This window comes from Lissotriton vulgaris, chromosome 4_1 (assembly GCF_964263255.1).
Source record: "Lissotriton vulgaris chromosome 4_1, aLisVul1.2, whole genome shotgun sequence".
In the NCBI taxonomy this organism is placed as follows: Eukaryota; Metazoa; Chordata; class Amphibia; order Caudata; family Salamandridae; genus Lissotriton; species Lissotriton vulgaris.
Genome location: NC_141691.1, coordinates 1,586,365,581 through 1,586,378,847, shown reverse-complemented (window position 1 = coordinate 1,586,378,847; position 13,267 = coordinate 1,586,365,581). Strand labels below are relative to the sequence as shown.

The window sequence follows — 13,267 nt, the reverse complement described above, 5'->3', positions numbered from 1 at the left end:
CGCCAGGCCATGGGGCGTCGGCACCGAAGAAGAGGCCTACCGGCGACCGGGCTCTCGGAGACGAAGAGTCGCTCGAGACGATTCAGCCCTCGGCATCCCTTGCAAAGAAGGTGGGAGAATCCTTAAGGCGGATCCAACAGTCCACTGTGGTTCCCAGCCAGGACACTGTAGTGCCGAGGTCCACGCCGAAGCCTGCCAAGGAACAAACGCCCATTCGTTTTACCCTTCCTCCCAAGTCGGCGCCGAAGGCCTTCGCGCCTAAGCAGAGCGGACACTCTCAGGAGGTGTTGACGCCGAAGGCTGCCTTGGTGGTGTCGAAGCTTCGGCTCCAACCGCTTGCGGTGGAGGAACGTCGTGAGGTGATCATCGACGCCAACACCGGAAAATTGTCGCTCCTCAAACGAAAGATTACGTCGGAGCCGGCCTTGGAACCTTTTAGGATTCCACTCAAGAACAAAAGAGACTCTTCGGCTCTGATGGAACCTCTGTCTCCACAAGACCTGGAACACTCGCCGGCCAATTCTCCCGTGCCTGATGTGGACGAGGAAGAGGCCGAGTACAACTATCCTGCGTACTCGGATCCGGAAGAGGAGCATGTGCCCTGGACAGCAGGAGGCGACACAGACGACCCGCAGTCGGGCCAGGACACTCAACTTTTCGCCGCAAAGACGTCCCCAACAGAGGACTCGGCGGCATTCAATGCATTAATAGAGAGAGCTGCAGCGAACCATGACGTCGAACTGCACTCAGACCCCGTGGATGCGGATTTCTTGGTCGACACCTTCTCGGTAGCCGAAAAACAAGTCAAGACACTACCGATGCTTAAAGGGGTGCTGAAGCATGCACAGGAGGTATTCAAGGAACCCACCCGGGCGCGGGTGGTCAATCCTCGCATCGACAGGAAATATAAAGCGGCGCCCACGGATCCCACGTATATTAAGGGACACTTGCCATTGGACTCCCTGGTGGTGTCCAACGCACGAAAGAGGGCAAATTCGCAGACTACTGGTGATGCTCCTCCCCCAGACAAAGAGTCCAAGATCTTTGAGGCATCAGGCAAACGCATTGCTGCACAGGCAGCGAACATCTGGAGGATCTCTAACACTCAAGCCCTGCTTGCACGTTATGATAGGGCCCATTATGACACATTAGAGGCCATCCTGCAACACTTGCCTGACCAATACAAGGAGGCGGGGGAGATGCTCATTCAGGAGGGTAAACTCATTACAAATGCATCCATCAAATGTGCCCTAGATGTGGCAGACACTGCCTCCAGGGCTATCAATACAAGCGTTTTACTTAGACGCCATGCCTGGCTTCGAATTTCTGGGTTCAAACCCGACATACAAACCACAATACTGGGTCAAACAGTGAATCCTGACCATCTGTTCGGCCCTGAGGTGGATGCCTCCCTAGAAAAGATGAAAAAAGATACCGAAACTGCCAAGTCTATGGGGGCTTTACAAAGTCAGCAGTTTCGGGGTGGTTCCTTTCGCCGCTCCAATTCAAGAGGCACCTCGAGAGGCCAGGCATCCCAGTCCACGCAATACTACAAGGGTAACACCCAGTCCTCGTATACCAACAACAAGGGCAGGGGTGGCTACAGAGGCAATAATATCAAAGGCAGGGGACGTGGAAACAATGCCTCCAGGTCCACCACCTCCAACAAGCAGTGACGTCTTGTCACTTCCCCCCGATCACACAACACCTGTCGGGGGGAGACTCCAGCAGTTCCTGCCGGCGTGGAGGTCCATCACCACGGACAGGTGGGTGAGGTCTCTTATCCAGTACGGGTACTGTCTAGAACTTACGTCCATTCCACCGGACATACCGCCAAGAAGCCGTGCTATGTCCGACGAGCATTTGACCTTGTTGCAGCAAGAAGTACTGGTCATGCTGCAAAAAGGGGCAATAGAGCTCGTCCCATTGCAAGAACGGGGAACGGGGGTTTACTCCCTGTATTTTCTGATCCCCAAAAAGGACGGATCACTCAGGCCGATCCTGGACCTCAGGCCCCTGAACTGGTACATCAACTCGGAGCACTTCCATATGCTCACATTGCAGCAGGTGCTTCCCCTGCTTCAACAGGGGGACTTCCTAGCAACGCTGGATCTGAAGGATGCCTATTTTCATATTCCCCTGCATCCTTCCCACAGAAAGTATCTCAGATTCAAGATCTTAGACCAGCATTACCAGTTCAGAGTCCTGCCGTTCGGGGTCACCACGGCACCGAGAGTATTTACAAAGTGCCTAGCGACTGTGGCGGCGCATCTCCGTCGCCAGCACGTCCATGTCTTTCCATACCTAGACGACTGGCTTATTCAGGCAAAAACGGAACAGCAGTGCGTAGACCACGTGTCACGCACTATTCACCTCCTGCACGATCTGGGATTCTCTCTGAATTACCCGAAGTCCCATCTCCAGCCCGCCCACGTGCGACAGTATCTGGGCGCGACGATCGACACTCTGGCAGCCACTGCGCAGCCGAATTCAGTGAGAATCGCCAGTATCCAGGCGCTGATCCTACGATTCAGACCCCAACACTCGCTTCCAGCGAGGGTGTTCATGCAGTTGATAGGCATGATGGCCTCCTGCATCTCCATTGTCCCGCACGCAAGACTACATATGCGTCCGCTTCAGGAGTGCCTTGCACGTCAGTGGACTCAGGCTCATGGGCAACTGACAGACCTAGTGTTGGTGAGCGGTCGGGCGTACAACTCTCTGCATTGGTGGAATCCACAAAACCTTTGCAAGGGCCGACCATTCCAAGAGCCTGTCCCACAGATCATCCTGACGACGGACGCCTCTCTCCAGGGATGGGGAGCGCATGTACTCCACTACACTGTGCAGGGACTATGGACACTTCAGCAAAGGAAGATGCACATCAATGTGTTGGAACTGATGGCAATCTTCATGGCCTTAAAGGCGTTCAAAGTACATCTGTGCAACAAGGTCGTGTTGATCCGGACGGACAACATGACGGCAATGTACTACATCCAGAAGCAGGGAGGTACACACTCTCCACAGCTGTCTCATCTGGCTCAGAGCATGTGGCAGTGGGCCATTCAGAGGAACATCTTCCTCATGGCAGAGCATCTCCCGGGCAAGGACAATCAAATGGCGGATCTGCTCAGCAGGCACAGCCATCAGATGCACGAATGGGAGATACATCCATCAGTACTCCAACCGTACTTCCAAAAGTGGGGTCATCCAGAGATAGACCTGTTCGCCACAAAGGAGAACGCAAAATGCCAAAGCTTCGCCGCCAGGTTCCCACACCCCCAATCACAGGGCAATGCGATGTGGATGAACTGGTCAGGCAGATTTGCGTACGCTTTTCCCCCAGCACCTCTGATACCGCTGGTGGCACGCAAGCTCAGGCAACACTCGATGACGCTCATCCTGGTTGCTCCAACGTGGACTCGCCAACCATGGTACACCACGTTTCTGGAACTCTCCGTGGTACCGCATCAAAGGCTTCATCTCACTCCCAGCCTTCTGACGCAGAGCCATGGCGACATTCAGCACCCAGATCCGCAACAGCTCAACCTGGCGATCTGGCTCCTGAAGTCCTAGAGTTTGGCTACCTCAATCTTCCTCCCGATTGCATGGACATCATTCGGGAGGCAAGGAAGCCCACTACTAGAGCTTGTTATGCGGCTAAATGGAAGAGGTTTGTCATCTACTGTGTGGACCACAGCATTGACCCGCTAGATGCTTCCATTCAGAACATCATATGTTACCTCTTTCACCTGTATCGATGTAACCTAGCGTACTCTTCCATCCGCATTCACCTGTCTGCTATGGCAGCATACCTCCAGAATAGGCAGCACCTGTCTCTCTTTAAGGTCCCTGCTATCAAGGCTTTTCTGGAAGGACTCAAAAGGGTCATTCCACCAAGGACTCCACCAGCTCCAGAATGGAACCTCAATGTGGTTCTTACAAGGCTGATGGGTCCTCCCTTTGAGCCACTGCACTCTTGTGAACTCCAGTTTCTGACTTGGAAGGTTGCGTTCTTAGTAGCAATTACATCGCTACGGAGGGTAAGCGAGCTGCAGGCGCTCACCATCCAAGAACCTTTCTTCCAAGTACATGCTAACAGGGTGGTGCTCCGCACTAACCCTAAATTCTTACCCAAAGTGGTCTCACAGTTCCACATGAACCAAACAATTGAATTGCCGGTGTTTTTCCAAAACCCAGAGACGCTGGCGGAGCGTATGCTCCACACTCTTGATGTGAAAAGGGCCTTGATGTACTATGTGGACAGGACAAAAGATTTCCGCAAAACCAAACAACTCTTTGTTGCTTTTGCCACACAACACAAGGGAAATGCAATCTCCAAAGCGGGGATTGCTAGATGGATAGTAAAGTGCATCCAGATCTGTTATGCTAAAGCTAAGCGCACTCTCACTATCCCACCGAGGGCCCACTCCACTAGGAAGTTGGGGGCCTCTATGGCCTTCCTAGGTAACATTCCCTTAGAAGACATCTGTAGAGCAGCCACATGGTCTACCACACATACTTTCACTAAGCACTACTGTGTAGACGTGCATTCCAAACAGCAGGCAGCTGTTGGTCAGGCTGTTCTAAAAACGCTTTTTCAAACTGCTGCAGCTGGCACGGGCGGCCGCCGCTAATGGAGGGACTGCTATGTATTCTATGCACAGATATGAATTCAGCAGCCCACATGCCTCGAACTGCAAATGCTACTTACCAGTATGCATCTGTTCTTGGCATGTAGGGCTGCTGACATTCATATCGCCCACCCTCCTCCCCGGCGCCTGTAGCAGCTGCAGTATGTATTCATATACACACATATGCTCATAGCATGGTCATCACTCACTTCTTCACTCCATCTCTGCCAATGGCTAAAAACAATCTGGGGATGGAGGCGATGCCCATGCGCACTGTAGTCCAGGGGAGGAGCCACCTATCTCGTGATACTTCGAAGACTCTTCCAGGACAACAATGTGCAATCATCCGGACCCAACACTAGGTGGCGGACTATGCACAGATATGAATGTCAGCAGCCCTACATGCCAAGAACAGATGCATACTGGTAAGTAGCATTTGCAATTTTAAACAGTGGGCAGATTTAGTGGATAATTTGAGCCTGTTTTTGATTGGAGAGAGTGCCCATTCTGGTTTGAGTTCACACTCAAGTTAGACATTGAGTTGAGCATGCCGTATAGCGGAGTCCGTTGCTGTTCTTGTTTATCATTTGCTCTGTTAATTCCTCCTGTGGCAGGGCCTCCACGGGCATTTGTTTTAATACCCTTTGAGGGTATATACCCTCAACTACCCCAAGGCTATGTCTGTTTCTGGTATTTTGTTACGTTCATTAGGAGCTTTTTTGTCAGCCTTGAGGTGAGTTGTATTCAACGGGGCAGGTTACCTTTCAACAAGTTATTTTTATGAAGTTAGTGGAGGGTAAAGCTTGAGATAAAAGTTCTTGGTGGTGTTGCAAGCATAATTGCTGCACCGGTTGAATCACTGTTACCACTTTAACTTCAGTTAGAGGTGAAGCGAACAGAAGGGGAGACGTAGGAAGAAGAGACCATAAAATGTTAGCGAGAGGATAGGTTAGGCTGATTAACTCTGAGTCAGACACAGGTTCCTAAACAGCATTCGAATTCACTTTACTAAAATCTGTACCTTTCTTTTCGATACTCTGGTTGCACTGTACTACCTTTGGGGAGATCAAGGTTGTGAGCTCCTCAGGTTTCTCTATCGAGGAGAATATTGCTTCACCAGGATCCTTTATAAAGCTAAATTTATCAGGGACCTTTGCACATTTTTCAGACATCTTCGCAAGGGTTGAAATCAAGCTCTGCCCAAGTTGTGCAGGTTTAGATTTGGTTTTTTAATGTGGGAAGTGAATGAAGGTTCTTTTTTTTTTTTTTTACACTATCTGGTGTGGTTCCCTAACCCACCCTGATGTCATGTTCCTGGGAGGTCCTGGCACACTGTGGATTTCCTGGTGCTTATTCCCTTAGGTGTCTTAACAGACGTATTACAATTATTCGTATTAACTCCTCCGTGAGAGATAGTAAAAAATGACCACCAAAAAGGCTACAGACTACTTTGAAGCCTCAGGCCTTACCTTGCCTCCGTACCACTTCATAATTCCAGCTAAAAGGTGAGTGGTGAATTTGTAGCTCTTTAAGGGACCAGCCAAACAATGAAGACATATTAACAGGGAAGTGACCCAGCTCTTCACAGAGCGTTGTCCACTATGGTAGCCCTAGTGACTCCTCGCCGGCCACTATGATGTCTATTATTTGGCAGGAGCACAAAGTGGAATGCAACCTTACTCTAAAAAGCAGTGCTGCAGCCTGCCACAACGCCTGATGCCACCTTTCATACTGGTTACCTTGTCGGTCGTAGCCTATTAATGGCAAGAAAGTCCTCTAGGGGTGACAACTGAGGCCCCTGGCTGGCGGTATGAGCACACCAGCACAAAGTCGCGGTACCTTGTCACCAGAGTTTCCCACTTCAAATTGCAGATGCTCAAAGTACTTCCTGCCTGTCCCTCAGCCCGTTGGCTGCAATCCATAGCCCACTGTCCACAGGCCACAACTTCACAGGCTCCTTGATGTCCAAGAGTAGTCTCCAACTCTGCAGTGACAGTTGAGAGGGCGGGCGGCGCCGGTCGGTCGGTCGGTCTGTTGGTCGGTAGGTTGGTCAGTCGATACGGCGGGCCCAGCAGGTGTTACAGGGCAGACCAAAGGCTGGTTAATGGGTGAGTCATGTGCAACGTGGTTGGTGACCCTCTCCTTCCCCCTCACCCAATCCAAGCAATTGGCTATGTGAAAGGAAATTGCACTCCCTCTCCCATGCTTCTGAGAACACTGCACCTATACCATACAAACTGGCATCAGCAGTGATCATGCATGTCTTCCCAATACAATAAAGGTTTAAGTGTGGCAGAATTCACTATATCCGTTTTAATTCATTCTAATGATTTTTGTTTCTAAGCCAAGTATTCAAACTTGTCATCTTTCCTCACCATCTTGCTCAAGTTATTAATTGTCTCAACAAAATTAGGTAGGTGTGAATGTGCTGTAATATTCATGCAGCCCAGCAAATGAAAGTAGTTTTTCCTCCGTATCTGGTGCAGGAGCATTCACAATAGCTTCAGCTAACAAGGCTTTTAGGTATAAACCCTTGACCTTTAATGTTATGACCCAGATACTCATCCTGATCTCGGAACAATTAGCTTTTTTCTTCTTTCAAAGTTAGTGCCTTTTCCTGCAGCCTTACACAGACTTCTTAGATGTTCTACATGCTCATTTTCTGACCCGGAGAAGACCAATATATCGTCCTGAATCATTTGACAAATGTTTCTGCTTCTTTAAACATTTAAAACATAGCCCTTTGGAACACAGAAGCAGCATACGCAAGTCCACATGGCATTCTGTTGACCTGGAACAAACCTATAGGTGTAAAAAATGCAGTATATTTATTTTAATAAGGTGCCAGCATAGCTTGATGTTAAACAGAATGCAAATCCAAAATTGAAAACTTTTGCCCCTTCCAACAGTCAGAGCAGTTCATTAATGTTGGGGAAAGGATGAGAATAAATCATGATGTTCGCATTCAATCCATGTATATCAACACATGGAGGAATGTACCATCCTCGTTAGGAGCCAGGACAATGAGAGACATCCACTGTGATTAATCTATTTCTTGGATAGCTCCTCCTTCCGTCATACTCTTAAATAGATTTTTTAAGTCTTCCCTCGCACTTAACGGAATGGTTCTTAATTTATGTTTGACAATAACACCATTAATCTGTAACTGAGTTTTGTGGAAGAAACTTTCCAGTAATCCCAATTTACTAGAAACAACATTGGGAAACAATTTTATCAGTTCTTTGCTTTCATCATATTGAGCTACCTACATTACATGCGTCTTGGCTCCATAAATCTCCCCTACCAATCACATCCACACCTTTATATCCGCATTCCTCCCTTTGAAACACAAATTGGAATGGAGGAACCGTTTAATTTCAATCCTTCCCACTTCATAGATTTCAGCAGTGATATCAGCTGGTTACAAATCATGACCTGCGAAGTCTCTGTGGAACACATGTTAAGAAATAATGGTCCAAGGAGAACCAGAGTCTGTCATTATTCTCAACTTTTTTCCTAAAACCATAGCAATACAGTCTTGGGGTCCAGGTGGTTTGTGCAGATCCTCCTCCATAACTGAGCTGACCACTTCTCTCAACACCAGAATGATTCCTTGTTCGTACTTCCCACCATTTTTATCATCCTACACATTATTCTCAACTGCTTCACTTACAAATCCAATTTTACTTTTCTTTTTCGCTAGTCTTTGCTTACTGTCCTTACATACTCTAGCAAAGTGTCCCACATTACCACAAATCTTACAATCCTTTCCTATGGCAGGACAACACTTTGAATATGCAGTATGTGTGTTACTACCGCATTAAAAATACACAAGCTTTTTCACATCTTTTTTTCCGAGCTGTTCAGAACCACTAAGGCTTTCTTTCACTTTTGACACCACAGTACATATATTAGCTGATCTTTCGCTGTCAACTGTTTTTAACCAGAACTCTATTTGTTCAGTTGCCTTGGCTGTAGCTCAATGTGGGATAACCTAAAATCCAAAGTTGTTCCTGGATTTCCTTGTTCCTTACATTGACTATGATCTGATCACTGATCATCTCATCTGCCATATCACCAAAACTGCAGGACATAGGCCGTGCCCTAAGTGCTGTAACAAAGTCATCGAATTTTATTCTATCCAATGCAATACTAACAACAGGTTTAAACCACTTCTGCAGTCTCATTTGAGCTTCCATAAATTCGTCATTGTCGCCATCATCTTGGGATCTCACTTGTGGCAAAGCTATAAAGATAACTTGCCCTTCATGAGCTAAGCAATGTTAAAATATGTTTTTCCGTCTTTCAATTGACATATCAACTCCAATCACTGTCATATAGTTCAAAAACTAATCTTTCCATCTGGCCCATGGAATATATGGTTCACCCTTACTCTGAAGACCTTTAGGAGGAGGTTTAAATTGCATAATGATAAATCAGTAGCAATAGGATATTTTTTAATGTACCTACAAATATCTCCTTAGATAATCTTTTAACAACCTGACAAATTTTCCACAGGATAAGCACAAAGTGTGCGTATCACCAAATTGACAATATTCAGGGATGGATAACCAGAGCTTTCCGAGTCTAAAATAGCCAAGTTGTTCATAATACTCGACATGAGTTCCTCAAATAAAAATTTGACCCAACTGAAAATGTTTGCAGCTTCCTATCAATAGGGACATGATCCCTGCCTCAATCCATGATGGCTGCAAAAAAATGTTCAGCGTTACTGTGTTGTATTCCTGATCTAAAATGGCCACCGATGTAATCAGCGTCGCAATACGTTGATAACTATGGCTGATGGAGCACAAAAAGTCGTTGGTCAGCAGTGCAAAGCGTGATGACGCTTAGGTTTTCTGATAGATACATCTGCCGTGTGGATTCCTCACCTTGTGAATATCCCCCTTGCGTCAGCAACGTTCGGAAAATTCTTCGTAGCACGCCGGCGTGGACGACGTCATAGGAGCACGGCTTCGCGCGCGACTCCGTCTGACGTCACCGACTCCACATAAGGCCCACGTCGGCGTGATGACGTCAGTTCCCTTTTTTCCGCGTCGTCGACGCTAACGGTTTCTGGGATCTTCTGCGATACTTTTGTATCTATTCGCTGTTTAGCTGTAATTGTTTCACTATCGGATTTCGCTTCATCGCCGGAGATGTCGTCGAGGAAGACAGGCTTCAAACAGTGTGGTTCCTGCACCCGGATGATGTCGATCACCGATCCGCATCCCGTCTGTCTGTGGTGTCTTGGTTCGGGACACGATGTCAAGAACTGTCGTTCCTGTGACAAGATGAACCCCAAAGCCTTGCGTGAGCGGGAGGCGAAGCTTCTGCTTGCTAAGGTGAAGGAAAGGGAAGCCGGAAGGTCTTCGAGGTCAGTGTCCAGGCGCTCGAAGTCGAGACAACGGTCGCGGTCGAAGTCAAGGTCGGCTTCGAGGGCGAAGTCGAGGTCGGCTTCGAAGGCCAAGTCGAGGTCGAGAGAGAGATCAAGGTCCAGAGGGAGGTCGAGGTCCGGTTCCAAGTCGGCCTTGGGCCATGCTTCGGGCTCCTCGAGAAAGAAGCATAAGAGGAGTAAACATCACTCCAGACACCACTCTGGCAAGGAGTCTTCGGATTCGAGGAAGAAGTCGAGAAAACATCATAAGGACTTTGTGTCTCCTTCTCCAGCTCAATCTCACGTTGGTTCTCCAGTTCATGAGCCGGAACCGGATCTGGAGTCGCACCATTCATCGGTGCATGAAGAAGAGGTTCCTCGAGCACCGACTCCGGTTGTGGAGCCAGAAGAACAAGAGGGCCAGGGTGCGCCCTTGCCGGATCAGCCTCCTTCGGAGCGGCCGTTGGGTTCGTACCCACCCTTTCCAGGTCCAGGTCAGGATCCCTCGCAGTTTTTAAACGCCATGTTTGGTGTTTACTCGAGGGCGATGTACCCCGCTGGTGCGCCTATGGGTCCCATGGGTCCTTTGTCTTTCAATTTGGGTGTGCCCCAGGCTTATGCCCCGGCCCCATTTATGCCGTTTATGCCGACGCCTTGCACTCCTTGGCTCGGTACGGCGCCGCCGAGGTCGTCGACTTCGCATGCGGCTTCGCCGACTCCGGATCGGCCTCGGGTGGATTCGGATCGTGGCACTTCCCGTCCTCCAGCTCCTCGCTCGACGTCGGCTCCGGCGCCGTCGGAGTCGTTACCGGATCCATCGACTTCGGTCCGTATGGAGTGGTCGAGGCGCAGGGCACAACGCCTCTTGGAGGAGAAGGGGTTTGTGGACTCCGAGGTTGAGGAAGGAGAGTTCCATGAGGGGGATTGTTTTGAGGACCTTCAGGATGCAAGTGGCTTGGAACTTTCTCCTGAATGGGGTTTGCCAACCGTTTCTGACACACCATCTAAGGACTTGGCACCCTATCATGTTGTCATAAAGAAGGCTGCAGAGTTGCTAGGCTTGACTTTGCCCACAGTTGAATACAAGCCCAACATCCTTACGGAAGTGTTGCATTCGCCCTCTTCTATTGTGGAGCCTACGCTTCCTTTTACGGATGCATTGACTGAACCGATAAAGGAGGTCTGGAAGAGGCCTTTATCTGCTCCTGCAGTTTCCAGGTCAGTGGCAAGGCGTTACAGGGTGGCTCCTGATGACCCTGAATTTCTTTCCTCGCATCCTGCACCGGAGAGTCTGGTAGTGCAGGCCGCCTGTTCCAGCAGGGCTGCGGGTTCTTTCCCTCAGGTGCCAGCAGACAAGGACTCAAAAAAACTGGACCAGTCTGCTAAAAAGATTTTCTCCTCGGGTAGCATGGCCTTGAAGTCCACCAATGCTACTTGCCTCTTGGGGAGATACGTTCACGCGTTGATGGACTCTGTCAAACAGCTTTCTGCTAAGCTTCCAGAGGACGATAAGAAGAACTTTAACGAGGTGGTCGCTGATACTCAGGCTGCAGCTCGTATGGTCATACAGAGTGGTATGGACACGGCGGACTCTGTTGCCAGAATTATGGGCTCCACTGTGGCTACAAGAAGGGCTGCATGGCTTAAGTCCTCTGATTTTTCTACTGACGTTCAGTCTACTCTGTTGGACTTACCGTTTGATGGGACAGGTCTCTTTGGCAAGAAGGCTGACGTAGCTCTGGAGAGATTCAAAGACAGTCGGGCTACGGCGAAGTCTTTGGGCCTTCAGACGAGGGGCTCTGCGACTAGAAAGTATAGGGGTTTTGGCAGATCCAATTTTCGTCCCTACAATCAAGGACAGCAGCAGCAGCAGCAGCGCCAGAATCCTCTGTATAAATCCTACAGAGGAAAGCAAAGGGGCCGTGGTCGTGGGCGCCAGGTCTCCTCCTCCTCCTCCTCTTCCTCTAATAGCCAACCCCCTCCCCCTGCAGCAAAGCAGCCCTAGATCCGCCATTCTGGATCATGTGGCTCCGGTGGGGGGTCGGCTTACTCATTTTCTACGGGATTGGGAATTGGTTACATCGGATCTTTGGGTTCTCAATCTCGTAGAAAATGGGTATGCACTTCCTTTCCAGGAGTTCCCTCCCAATTACCCTCCTTGCCAGGGTTTTTGTTCGGAGGACCACCTTGTTCGCTTGCAGGAAGAAGTCCTGGCTTTGTTCAAGAAAGGTGCGATAGAGGTGGTTCCAGAGCAGGAAAAGGGTCAGGGATGCTACTCCCGGTATTTCCTGATCCCCAAGAAGGATGGCAGGTTACGTCCAATCCTGGACCTCAGGATTTTGAATCTCTATCTCAAGCAGGAGAAATTCAAAATGCTCACTCTTGCGCAGGTTCTTCAAGCGCTGTTGGAAGAAGACTGGATGGTGTCGATCGACTTGCAGGATGCGTATTTTCACATCCCGATCCTGAAGTCGCACAGGAAGTATCTCCGTTTTACGGTGGGATCGCAACACTACCAGTTTGCGGTCCTTCCGTTTGGTCTTACTACTGCGCCTCGAGTTTTCACCAAGGTGATGGCAGTGGTGGCTGCACATCTCAGGAGGTCGGGGATACCTGTATTCCCGTACCTGGACGACTGGCTGATCAAAGCGGAGTCGCCCGAGAAGGTGCTTCATCACCTGCAAGAAACATCGCAGCTGTTGTTCAGGTTGGGTTTTTCAATAAATGTGCCCAAATCTCACCTGGTGCCCTCCCAGCGCAACCTGTTCATAGGTGCGGTACTGGACACTGCTGTATGTCGTGCATTCCCTCCTCCGCAAAGGATTCGCGACATACAGGAAATGATTCCTTTATTTCACAATGGAGCGGTTGTTCCGGTCCTGAAGGTCCTTCGCCTGCTCGGTCTGATGGCTTCTTGCATTCTCCTGGTCAACCATGCACGCTGGCACATGAGGGCACTCCAGTGGTGCCTCCGCAGGCAGTGGTATCAACACAATGGAGATCTCGGGGAGTCTGTGAGGATCTCCAGAGAAACTGCAGCGGATCTGTCTTGGTGGGGCGTGGAAGGTAATCTGTCTCAAGGAAAGCCTTTTCAGCTTCCACCATCGGTGGCCACGGTGATAACGGATGCATCCACTCTAGGGTGGGGTGCTCATCTGGGGGATCTGGAGGTCAAGGGTCTTTGGTCTCCAGAGGAAAGGCTGCTTCACATCAACCTTCTGGAGTTACGGGCGATACGTCTGGCACTCAAGGCCTT

At 49.5% G+C, this 13,267-nt stretch overlaps 1 protein-coding gene across 1 annotated transcript in view; it reads left to right on the top strand.

Annotated features, from left to right (window-relative positions):
* MYBL1 (MYB proto-oncogene like 1) overlaps nucleotides 1-13,267 on the top strand; it is a 610,566-nt gene that overhangs the window by 135,291 nt on the left and 462,008 nt on the right. The gene's annotated exons all lie outside the window — the stretch shown is intronic.